The sequence below is a fragment of the Lissotriton vulgaris genome, chromosome 6 (assembly GCF_964263255.1).
Source record: "Lissotriton vulgaris chromosome 6, aLisVul1.2, whole genome shotgun sequence".
Classification (NCBI taxonomy): Eukaryota; Metazoa; Chordata; class Amphibia; order Caudata; family Salamandridae; genus Lissotriton; species Lissotriton vulgaris.
In genome coordinates this window covers 317,455,300-317,468,472 of record NC_141694.1, presented here as the reverse complement: position 1 = coordinate 317,468,472, position 13,173 = coordinate 317,455,300, and the positions used below count along the sequence as shown (strand labels likewise).

The 13,173-nt window shown below is 42.8% G+C and overlaps 1 protein-coding gene across 1 annotated transcript in view; it reads right to left on the bottom strand.

Annotated features, from left to right (window-relative positions):
* Positions 1-13,173, bottom strand: part of NOL10 (nucleolar protein 10) — a 742,763-nt gene that overhangs the window by 159,054 nt on the left and 570,536 nt on the right. The window lies entirely within an intron of this gene.

The following is a 13,173-nucleotide window of genomic DNA, read 5'->3' as shown; positions in this document are numbered from 1 at the left end:
TTGCTGTATTTTCAGAATCCTCTGGTGGATCTTTTTCGTCGTGGTGTCTAAAAATACATTAAACTACAGTCTATTTTTTTCTAATTGTGTCAGATTTCTTGAGTATCTCGTGAATATTTTCATTTGTTTTGGGACTGTTTAAATGTTTACACTTGCTTCTTTGTATACGACTTGTTGCTGGCTTTAAAGTGGCTCTCCTTCTTCCTTAGTACCCGGTTCCAATCGGTACGTCTTGCCAACTTCTCCTCTAAGAAAATGGAATTTACCAGTGGGGTTCCCCAGGGCTCCTCCCTTTCCCCGCTTCTCTTTAATCTGTACCTCTGTACCTCCTTCCTCTAATCTCTTCTTTGCTGGAAAGGAAAGTTGGGATATATAATTACGCGGATGATCTTCAACTGGTCTTTGACATTAATCCCTCTCCATCTTCTGTGTCTCATTTTCAAGACACTATGATCTTCATAAGCGAATGGATGAACGAAAATCAATTGAAGTTCAACCTTGAAAAAACTGAGCTGATCCTCACTGGAGGGCTTTCTAATCCATGGAACTCCAACTTTTGGCCTTCTATTCTGGGCAACCCTCCCCTTCCTGTTAGCTCAGCCAAAAGTTTGGATATAGTGGTAAGCAATGACCTATTGCTGAAGGCTCAGATCAGCTCGGTGGTTTCTGATGGGGTTTTCCAACTGGGTAGAATTAAGAAGATCAGCAGAGTTCTGTCTCGGGAAGCCCTGACCATAGTGATCTTGGCCTTGGTCATCTCCAGACTGGACTATGCCAAGTCACTCTATGTAGGCATCCCGGCTTACCAACTCATATGCCTCAGCTAGTTCAGAATCAGGCTGCTAGACTGGTGTTTCACCAACATAAATGGCATCGCATCAGACCACTGATGAAAAGCCTCCATTGGCTCTCAGTGGCTATGCGTGGTTTATTTAAGCTGGGATGCACGATTTTCAAAGCTCTTTTTGGCAACAGTCCAGCCTTCATCTCGTCCAAGATTCTACGTGATTCCCCCACTCGTAATCTACGATCTTTCTAACTGAATCTGTTAGTCACCCCCACTTTTAAACGCAAGAAACATGGTGGCTCCCGATTTGCAGTTCTAGCTCCTCAGTTCTGGAACTCGCTCCCCGTGGAGCTGAGGTCGGTCACCTCCTATGCACCTTTCAGAAAACAGCTGAAGAGATGGTGGTTTTCCCAGGCATATGACAATTAGGCTTACCCCTCCGTTGCTGCCTTACTTCCACTCTAGCGCCAAGAAATTATTTGGTGAACGAGCTCTTGATAAGTACTTTATAACATAACTAATACACCCCATTTCCTCACAGATGACAAAGGAAATCTGGGATAAAGAAATTAAATTGGAACACACCTAAATGATCTTCCCCTTCCAGGCTCATTATTAAGGTGCCTAATCGTATGTGACTTATTTTCTTTTCCATGAGAGTAAGTCTAAGAAGAAATAAGAAAAGAAATAAGTGGTGCTCACAGACTGAAAATGCCCATCTGGATCATCTTCTCCCGAGAAAACAAGAGAAATATGGAGTCCCGCCCTCTTGATTTTAAAAATGTGCCTAGCCATAATGGAATAGAAATGTCTTGGGCACTGCAGAAAAGAATGGACCAGCTGTTAAGTCAGATGCGGGTGGTCGATAAGGTAGTATTGGCGGGCTTAGGAAGCACGTCATCCATTGGTGTGCTAAGACCGTGAACAGTGTAGAGATTCAGAGAGGAAGAAAAATGGTTTGACTCAAGGCCAGGAATGGTGCATGTAAGAAAGTGGGTAATTAGTTGAGGGAGGAAAGTACTCACCTTAAGCAATAATCACAACCAGTGTAAGGGTGAACCACAAAAGTCAATAAATTAACCCAAGCTTAACCTCCTAACACCTGTGGCACACAGAAGGCAGGCTTAACCTCATAGATGCTAGTAAACATCCCTCCCCAGTGCTGCGCTGTCCATTGGAACTAGTGCTGAATGGACGTCCAATGGTCGTGCGCAGCACTGGGGAGGTAGTGCTGCCGTCGGCCAATGCACCGACGCAGCACTTAAGGGGTTATCTTAGAGTCAATGTGTAGAGTATGTATGCAGATTCAAAACAGCAATAAAAAGTTGAAATGCAAAACATTAAAAATCCAAACCAAATTAGAAAATCAAGAGTAACCTGTAATAAACAGAATTACACCAAAATGACAAACATCCAATAAGGGGAACCTTAACTCAACTTCAGTAGAAGTAGTACCAAGAAACACAAAGTGCCAATGATAGTCAATAGTTACGGTAGAACAGGACCTATGGGCAATTTGATGTGGACTACAATGGAGCATGGTTTGGATACACCAACCAGGGTTGTCCTGGTCAAAGATTTAACCTTCTGACTTTCGTCTTTTAAGTCACAATCCACCACAAGAGTACACTTCTAAAGTCCCCAAGGACCTCGCCGGAAGCACTAAGAGTCTCACTGGGTGTCAGACAGAGTGCTTACCAAGTCCAGTTACAACTGATCAGCTAGAAAGCTTCAGCAAAGGCCTCTTGTAGCTTGTTGTTTCTCTGTATCCTGAAGGGAAGCATTATGTCCCTTGGAGACCACTTCTTTGTCTTGGGTACACGAGAGAGAACAGGACCAGTCCTCCAATGCTCTTCTGAGGTCACAGACAGCAGGTCCTGTCCTCTTCTGTTTTTCCTCAGGTCCAGGAGGATTCAGAAGTGAGTGCCTGGAAATGCCACATTTATTGCTGGCACAAGGTAATAGGTGGGAATGACCCACTGGCTAGCCATAACCACTTTTGGGTATTTTCAAAGTGGCAGCAGTCTTCGGACACACTAAACTTGGGCTCTGAGGGTTGGAGGCATATGGGGGAGTGTACTAATTTAAGCCTTGTGTTATCTGACATCTAACACCAAAATCTAGTTTGAGGGAAACTCTGTGCCCCCGAGAAACCCAGAGACAGACGTCTGGCAGAACAAATCAGGGTTCATCCGCAACCAGACAGTGGCATCAGGTTCTCACCCTTTGAAGTGCACCCCAAATGTGATATGAGGAACCCCAGCAGACCTGGCAAGCAGGTCTTGACACTCCGGCAGGAATAGATACTGTGATGTAAGCAAGAGGCCCACTGTGATTGCGGCTTGTCTAGCTGGGGAGACAAAAAAGGGTGCAGGCCTGCATGTTAGGCACATCTACTTGAGCAGGTTAGACCTCTTTGAAGTTAATCAAGTTCCTGGGCCTCAGCCCACACGGCCATCCTATCAAGGGAACGAAACGGCCCCACACCCAAGACCCTTTGCCTCAGTCCTAGGAGCAAGTTTACAACACATACACACCTATTCAGGTGCTAACTACTGGCTGGCAGAAGAGGGTGACCAAATTGCACATTAGCTTCCACTGACTTCAGGCAGGGAAAAGGATAACAGTAAAAAGGTACCCTTTCTTTAATAGTTATACAAAATGTAATGTTACCATTTCAATAACTATTTAAAAGAGTCCATGAATTATTTTTTCTAGCTGCTTCCAAATCAAAATTAGCATTATTAGATATATTATTGTAACCCAATTTTCTTTCAGAATGAAGCCGCCAGCCTTGCTACACTGACTATAAATTTAGGGCCTGTTTTCACTGTAAGGACATGTGGAAAAGTAAAACGTTACATGTCCTACTTTTAAACACCTTGCAACCTGCCTTAAGGGCAATAAGGCCTAAATAGGGGTGGCTCAATATTTAAAAGGGTGACACAGTGGATGCAGCAGCCCACTATTGACATTTAACTAACAAACCCTTTGTACACTCTGTACCATATACAAAGGACTTATAGGTAAGGTAAATATGCCAATCAGGTCTATACCAATTTCAAGTTGGTAAATCGGGAGAGCAAAACCACTTTTCTCCTAGCAGTAGTACAATGCACAGAGTTCTACGGCCAACAAACATAGGGTTCAGACAAAAATTCAGGGTGACCCTGCCGAAAGGAGAAATTTCCAACAGTGTGTTATCTGGAAGCCCACAAAGAATATTTTGGCCATTTTGTTTGCCAGATGAGAAATGGCACTCATAACTGATAAAAAGCACCTGTGTTTTAGAGCCATTAACACAGGATGGGTTCCCCCCCAGTGCCGCAGTGGCATGTAAAGGAAGGCATTAACAACTGGTGCAGAGCAAGAGACTGGGTAAAATGGCTATGTTGTGTGCCTGATAGACAAATATTCCAGCACATCTCAATCCACCACAAGAAGAATGAATTAGTAGGGAAAGCTGGATTTGCAGACACCTACCATGCTGGCCTTTCAGAGGCATTAGTTTCTTTCTTGCTGTTATATCGAGAGGCTGTTCATTCTGAGCCAAAGCTGAGCAGATAACAGACAGATGCTTCTGACAGGAAAGCATGGTAGGGGTCAGGTCATGCTCGTATGACGGGAAGTGGTCCTTGTGTTATGTTTTATTTGTGCTGCTAGACTGCACTACCCAGCCTTGATAGAGACCAACTCTTGCTTCACTTCTCTGGAACCCTAGATCTGACAGAGCAATACACATCTCAATAACAATTTTAAGACAGGCTTAAAATGCTCTAAATAACTGTGCTGCTTCACATTGGACTTTTTCACACAAAATGGTTGGGCTTCAGGATCCCCTGATCTTCTGGCAAGATGGACATTCTCTTCCTGACATGTGCCAGTGGAAACATCTGAAACCCCATTTAGAGCACTTTAGCGCTTATCATGCAATTGTTTGAGGTACTGTGCACATTGTATGGGAAGAATACCACGGCTCTGGTTAGATATATGAGCTTGTGATTTAAAGCACCCAACAGAAAAAAGGGGCAAGTTGTGTGATAGATGCTTGTATTATTAAATGGTGGCCTTCAGTGACCTGTCTGACTATTTTTTTGTGCTTAACCTGCTGCCCTACTGACTTCTGAAAAACTGAAGTTAATTTGGTCTAATGAAGAGAATGCTTTCAAAGCATGAGTGTATGGATGGAGTACCTGCGTTTGGGAAGCACAGGCACAACTAGAATTGTGCCAATATGAGATCAGCTATGCATGAATGAGGTAAGCACAAGCTGGTGCTTAATTGTCTTTTTTCTCCACTGAAGGGAGCCAACTATGGATGAATCCCTTATTGTTTTAGTTTGTTCGAAAGTAGCTTGCCTGAGCATATCGGATTAACAACTGCTCTTGAATATTTAGAGATTGGCACAGGGATACAGTCCTTCACCTACAAGCCAGATGCTTGTATACAGCTAGAATAAAGCGGAACTAATATAGCACATCTAGCACCATAGGGTCATGTGACTAAAAAAGGACAAAAACCAATAAGTAGCTAAAGCATCTAGAAGGCTGGTGGGTCTGTGATGATGTCATATACAAGACAATACATTGTAGGGTCAGAGGGATCTGGCACAAACTATCATGGGCTTGGCTGGCGCCTCCTGAAGGCGGTTAGGGCTAGGGTTGAGTCAGTCACATTACCAATCTTTGTCCCTGCAAGGCTGGTAAACTGGATCGGAGTCTCTGCATATCATGGTCTTGTAGCTCTGGCCAGTATTGAGAAGAACAGTCAATTCATTACCTGTCAGCTGACCAGCTCTAATGTATCAATCAATCATCAATCACATTACTGCAATTCTCAATAAGGTCTGAGTGGATAAGGCTTGATGTCCTACAGAGGCAGAATTATAATATCTCAAGCTATGTGGTGGGAAGCATATCGTTTAAAGAAGCAGAATCATTAAATAACTTCAGTTTTCTAAATCACATTCCATTGACAAATACAAATATCCACAACTATTGGGAGGGGGAATCAGGTGCTACTGGCTTGTGTGTCAGGAACTGGCCAAGAGTACATTTTAAAAACTCTACATGATTCCTGGTTTAGGTAATGTTTATTAGTTACCTATTCAGTTCTTGCTTATTTTCAATTAGACCAAACTTTCTCCATTCGTGCTGGGGTTACCCAATTCCCAAACCAGTTTTGCACAGTAACCTAAAATCTACTTAAGCTGTAGCAGAACTTGACAGAAACCGGGAGAAAATCCTGTCACTCAAACATGCTTAACCCAGTGTAATTGGGAAGTGGAAATTAACACTCACAGTATATGAATGGTACATCATCTTTGCCATAAACTTTACTGGAACAATCCCACACTATAAAAGAATACCCTATTCAAAAAGGAGAGGGGAAGAAGGACATCCCTGTCGTGTTCCCTGTTGAATAGGGAATAAGGCTGATTTTGTGGCCCCAATTTTTACAGCTGAGATCGGATTTTTGTACAGAGCCTTAAAGGCGGTTACTATCCCTGGACCAAAGCCCTTTATAATCAGCAGATCCCAGAGGTAGGGCCATGCCACCCGATCGAATGCTTTTTCAGCATCCAATAGGGTGATCCCAATTGATGTTTTGGTACCCTCAGCCCAGTCCATCATAGCAATCACTCTACGAATATGATCTGCTGTATCTCTATTTGGGATAAACCCATGTTGTCATCGGGATACAATTGTTGATATTATTTTTGACAATCGTGTAGTTACTATTTTTGAACATACCTTACTATCAGTATTTATTAATGATATTGGTCTATATGATGCAGGGTTTAATGGATCCTTATCCATTTTAAGAAATGTCATTATTACCGATTGGGCCCAGGACTCCGGTGGAAAGCCTCTCTGTGCCTCATGAAAAGTAATAAGAATATCTTGTTTTATGATGTTCCTGAAAATCTTATAAAATTCCAGTGTGATACTGTCAGGTCCCGTTGCTTTACCTATTGCTAGCGATGTTAGTGCATTTTCAATTTCTTCCCAAGTAATTTCTGTTTCTAGAGCTGTTTTTTGGTCATTAGACAGAGATGGTAGAGCATTTACCCTGGCGAAGTTCATACACTGTTCCGAAGATTAAGAATCATCTTTATATTGATATAATTTAAGATAAAATTGGCGAAAAACTTCAAGAATTGATTCAGGGTTATTATGTATCTACCCTGTTTCATCCTGTATTGAGTCTATGGTATTGAATACTTCTTTTTGCCTGGTTCTCTTTGCAAGAATTTTCCCTGCATTTTCAGCCATCTCGTATAATTGAGATCTATAGGTTGCTATCTTTTCTGCCAAATTAGACGCAAAAGATTCATATAAGCCAGCTTTATGAATCGCTAGATTTGTTTCGATATCTGATGTTGGTTGTTTTTGAGTAATAGCTATTAATAATTTCTTTTCCCAGAGTAGGACATTTTTGTACCATTGATCTACCTTTTCTCGAATAATTTTTTGTTTCTTAATTTCTTAATAACATACGATAGTGACTCTCCTCTAATCCCTGCTTTAAAAGCGTCCCATATATTCTGGACAGAGGCCGTTCCTCTATTAATATCAAAAAATTATTTTATCCATTTTGCCATCATATCTAATTCTATCTTAATTTCAGGGCGATCACAAACTCAACATTATATGGCTATGTTTGATCTCTATCACACACCAGCTAAAGTTATGAAATGGGGGGCAACTGTTGGTATAACTTGCAATCGATGTACTCTGATTGGAGCAGATGCATTACACATGTTCTTTTCTTGTTCTAAACTACATGGTATAATTTCAGAAATTCAAATATTTATCGAAAAAATCACAGGGAGAACAATAATTCTTTCACCTGAACTGATTTTATTTGGACTATCAATAGATTCTACAGAAAGAGAACAACAAAACTTTATTATGATGTCTGAATTTTGTGCATGTATCACTCAGGAATGGATCAATTCGGAACCACCATCATTTTCTATGTGGAGGGCTCGTTTACTAGCCAAATTTAATTTTGAACTTGATATATATGCAACAAAAGGAAGAAAAAAGAAACAATTAGGGATGAAAATTTGGGCTCCGATACAACAATGGATCCATGAGGAAACAACTTAAATATCTTCCGGATTTTACTTATGTCAAAAATGTCATTGATTTCTCTTAGAATTCTTTGGTTTTTCTTTTCTTTTATTTTCTTCTTTGGTTTTGTTTTTCTCTCTTGTTCTTTATTGGAGAACCTGTTGTTATGAATTCTATCTATGTAAAATGTAATCAAACTAATATGTTTTTGTTTGCAACAAAAAATCAATAAAAAATAAAAAAAATAAAAGAATACCCTATTCAAGAGCACAGGCAAAACTGTGTTCCAATATCCATCCATGGCTGATCATGGCGAAACAGAGGCTTAAGTAATAATACCAGACACCGGGTGATTTGGATTGTAGGAGGAAAAATGTTGCCTGGTCCTTTCAGGGCTTACACGGTCTCGACCATTTGTTACAAGAAATGGAGAGGGACTTTGTGTAGGAAGCTGACTCGGTATATACTATACCAAGTGAGTTACAGTGTGCACAGAGTCCAGAAGAACCCCAAAGGTAGGCAGAGGTAAAGTTAGATAGCACCTTACTCTCTATTTGTGGAAGTGTGGTCGAGCAGTAAGGCTATATCAGAGGACAGTGTTAAGCATTTGTTGTACACACTCAGTCAGCAAATGAATTCACACACTCAAAGACTGAACTTCAGACCAAATTGTTTTTGTATAAAAATATTATTTTCGTTATTTTATTTTCTAGAACCAAGCAAGCTTGGAACAGGTAAACAATAACTATTTTTCAATAGTAATGCAGTTTGTAAACAGTTTGAATTGTAATTGTATATGCACTTTGTTTGGATTACAGTACTGGTACTAAGAATGCAAGGCTTTAGGAAATACAGTGCTTATACTTTGCATAGGCTTTTTAGGGAAAGTTACAGGTAAGTTACTTTTGAGGTTACTTTTCTTACACAGTGTACTATACCTTGATACTACACTGGGACATTTCCTGTAAACAGGTAAGTAAAACTGTTTTTGTTAGTTAGTACAATTTTAAAGAATTTCTTTAGGTTTTCCAACTCCACACATATAAATTTATCATAGAAAAACAGTCAATGTTATCCTACGGAGGAAAATAGTGTTATTGGTTTTAAGGTAAGTACTTTGTTGTGGGAGTTGGTGTTCCGGGGTTAGACTCAGGGGTGTCCCAGGGTTAAAGATGCACCCTTGTTACACCCTCAGGTGCGCTAGGGCGGCTGGGTGCAGAGTGCTGAGGCCCAATGTTATCCTATGGAGGATTGTGGGCTTCTGGTTGGTGGCTGCTGACGAGCAGGCCACTGGACTGTGGGAGCAGAGCTCCTGGACTAAAGCTTAGGGCAAATGGGGGTTTAGGCCAGCACAAACGTTGCACCCTCAGCGGCACTGGGGCGGCCGGGTGCAGAGTGCTGTTTTGGCGTCGGAAGCCCTGTAGCTTTCAACATGGAGTCTCCGGTTTGCAAAAGCGCTGCAGGCTCAGGAACGAAGGTCTTTTGGGTGCGACCACCTCTTGGAGAGGTAAGTTGGGATCTTGGGGGTTGGTTAGGCACCATCGGTTGGGCCACCCAATGCCGCCGGGTACAGGGGTGCCTTTTAGGGTTGGATCTTCTTCCCAGCTCCTGGTCGCGGTTGGGGGGTAATTCCGGTATGAGGCTGCAGGTGTCGGCTGGAGGCAGGTCGGGGGTCACTGGATCTCGGGGCAGGATCGCCGGGGAGACCTCCTCTTGGTGTTGGGCCACTCGAACTCGGGCCGTGGGTGTCAGGTGCCGAGTGGTACAAACTTGCGGATCCTTGCGGATCTGGAGTCTGGTGTTTGAACAAATCTGGTGTTCACAGGAGACAGAGTCATTGGGATTGAAGGCAGGCTGGTCCTCCGCATTTCTCGAGGTTGCTGGCTGCAGGACACCCCAGGATTTCGCGGGAGCAGGTTCGAGGTGGGGACAGGCCAGTTGGGCTGGGGCCAAGTCAGTTGGTGCCCTCCTCTTGTTAGCTTCGGCATGGCTGTTCGGTCCTTGTTCTTTTCTTCTTGCAGGTTCTTGTCTGAGGAAGCAAGGTTCAGGAGTGCCCTTAAATACTAGACTTAGGGGCAATACATGTAGGTAAAAAGTTTGGGACCTATGGGTTCCTCCCCTGGGGTGGGTACACCCCCTATTATGCCACCCTCCAGTGGGTGGGGGGCATAAGCCTTACCCTGGTTGGCTGAGTCCCCCATCTGCAAGATGGCGGGGACTGAGAGTTGTGCTTCACCTCGCCTCCCCCATTTGAGGGGGTGAAGTTGGCAGAGGTGGGCACACCTCTCTTCCTCACTTGTTTTTCCTGCTGGTTCTCCTGCCCAAAGTTGGGGTCAGAACCAGTGGGGACCAGTTGCTGAATGCAGCAAGTGGCCTGGGGAAGCTCACAAAGGCGGCAAGCCTTTGAAGCTTCCCCTTTGTGGACCCTGCCCATCCTGGGGGAGAAGGCTTGGCACCTTGTCCCAGGATGTGCATTGTTTCAGGCCCCCAAGAGCAGCAAGCTCCCGACCCAGGGGCCCAGAAACATGTTTGGTGGTGGCAGCTGAAACCAGCCACTCAGCCTGGACACTAGTGGTAGGTCGTTTTTCCTTCAGGGGGCATCTCTAAGATGCCCTCTGTGTGGATTTTTCATTAAACCCCACACTAGCATCAGTGTGGGTTTAATGTGCTGAGAAGTTTAATGTGCTGAGAAGTTTGATACCAAACTTCTCAGTTTTCAGTGTAGCCATTATGGTACTGTGGCGTTCGTAATGACAAACTCCCAGCACCACGTACTCTTAACGGCAGCATTGCACTTACAATGTCTAAGAATGGACTTAGACACTGTAGGGGTACATGGCTCATGCACCTGTACCTCACCACTGGTATATGCACCCAGAAGGAGGGGTGACCGATCTATGCCTGGGCAGTGGGTTGTAGGCATGGCACACAGGGATGTGTGCCATGTCGAATCTTCACTTTGTTCTGCACCAAGACATGCAGCCTGCAGAGGCAGTGTGTGTGTGGAAAGGTACAGGGCAGTTAACGGTGGTACAATAGGTGCTGCAGCCCTTAGAGGTCTTCCCTGGCAACAGTGCCCTGGGTACCCGTGGTATCATTTACCAGGCCAGAGATGCCAATTGTGTTTGGGTTCATTTTGGGGAAGGAACACAGGCCCTGGGAACCCGATTGGCAGGGACCCAGGGCACATCAAGTCAAAAGTGTATCAGTAGTCTGGCAAAATGTGTGTGGGGGGGGGGTTACTGCCACAGAAACCGAGCTTCTCATACTAAATTCAACAAAGGAGGTCAACTCCCTGAACAATCTGACATTTCTGTTTAAAAAAAAATATTTAAAAATGTTACTTGTGTCATGCAATCCATTTTAGCAGTTCACATATCATAAGTAAAAAACGAAACACATTAGACATATCATATATTGTATCATACATCAGCTGTTAGCTGGGTAAAGCATAGTGGTAGCATGCCCTCACTAAGAAGATAGGCTTCGTTCTGGCATTCAGCAGATAATAAAATATCAAGTCAGGAAACTTACTTAGAGGAAAAAGAAATTCAAGATAGGGCAGAGCCTCCTGGCACTTAAATTCAACTATTTTTGATAGCAACACCAAACATGGCTATGTTTCAAGGGTCTCTCATCACACCTGAGTGAGTGACAGGGGGAGTAAACATACTTATACATGGTTCACAGACAACTAAACTGCCCTTTGGCGCTCTACATCGAACCACCTGTCATTTCCTGAATCAGTTGAAAGAAACAAAACAATGAGTCACTTTTGTGCTTTGAACTAGCATGATTTAACTGTAGGAACAATTCTTAAATCTCCTTTCCCAGGATTTTCTCAGTGGAATGTATCTACATTCTGCATTCTCGGTTTTCCTTTATGTGTGTGTTCTGGGCCATCATAGGGCTGATGCCTGAATATATCATCCTTCATTTCAGGAAGGTTCCAGCTTGGTTACTACATTTTGGAGACGATTTTGTCAGGTCTAGAGAGAGTCTCAGACAAAACCCCGATGATGTGTGAACACACAAATCGTTCTCTTGAAAACTAACTGCCACATTGACATTTAAAAGACTTTACTTTCAAGCGACAATTGTCAACATTTTCTTTGTATGCCACCTATGGTGAGTGGAAAGTTCATTTGTTTCTGACCGCTATCGCAAGTCAGCAAATCAGTAATTCTTTTACACTTTACCACATCGTTTGGCCTGCCTGCAGGCCAACTGCTATGCCTTGTAGCAACTCACACACTCCCTCGTGCACAGCGTCACCTCGTGCCAAATATCTAGTTGGCAGGCTTCCCAACAATACATTCTACAGCCCTCTTCTCAAATGAGAGGATCACCTACAAGATCTCGTTTTTCGTCTTCGAAGTTGGACTGTTTTGATCCAAACCCTACTAATGTCTAATGCAATGCTACTATTTAATGGGTATGAGGGGCAACTATGTCAAGTAATCATATTCTCATTACATTAAACCAATAGTGGTAACTGTGTCTGTTGCTATCAAACCAACATTTAACTTTATCATAATATTCTCCAATATTTTGACACCAAACCATCATAATCGATGAGTCATATAATCACACAACCAAGCTTCTGCTCAGTATGCCTTATCTGTAGCTGTTGACAGAATCAGTAGAGGCCATGACAAGACACAAGTTCTATACGCAACCACAAAGTGAAGGTGAAAGTGTTGATAAATGTGTTGCTAGTTTGAGGGAGTTAGCACTGAACTGTTAATGTGGTCAGATGATGGATAAACTTATTAAAGATCAATTAACTGTTCAGTACAGTAAAAAAGGTAAGAGCAGTTAGCGAGTAATCTCATGCTGAAGGAAGCGATTGACATTACTAATGTGGTTGATGGATCTGAAGTAAGCATGAAGGAAAATTTAAAGTTGCAGCAATGTACCGATTAGGGGCGATTCCGCAGGTGATATTAATGAAGTCAATAAGAAATCTTCAAGTTTCAACACAGCTGCAGCTATTGAAAACAAAGGTTGTTGATCTTCTAACAATTAATTGGAAGGAGACAACAAAAAAGACAGTCATAAATATGGTATTTTATATCATAAATATGGTAGTTTGTATCAGAAACAGGATTCTAGGAAATACTTTGCACTAGAAAGGGGCTATACAGGTGTGGGAGAAAAGGACACTTAGCGCATGCGTACGGATGGAGGAAAAGCTCGAGTGGCAGCAGTACAACAAGACAAAGAACTTGTATGCAGTGTGTTAAGAGTTGGTGACTATGAAAATTAACAAGGAAGGAGACTTTTTGCCCTATTCCTAGCTTGAGT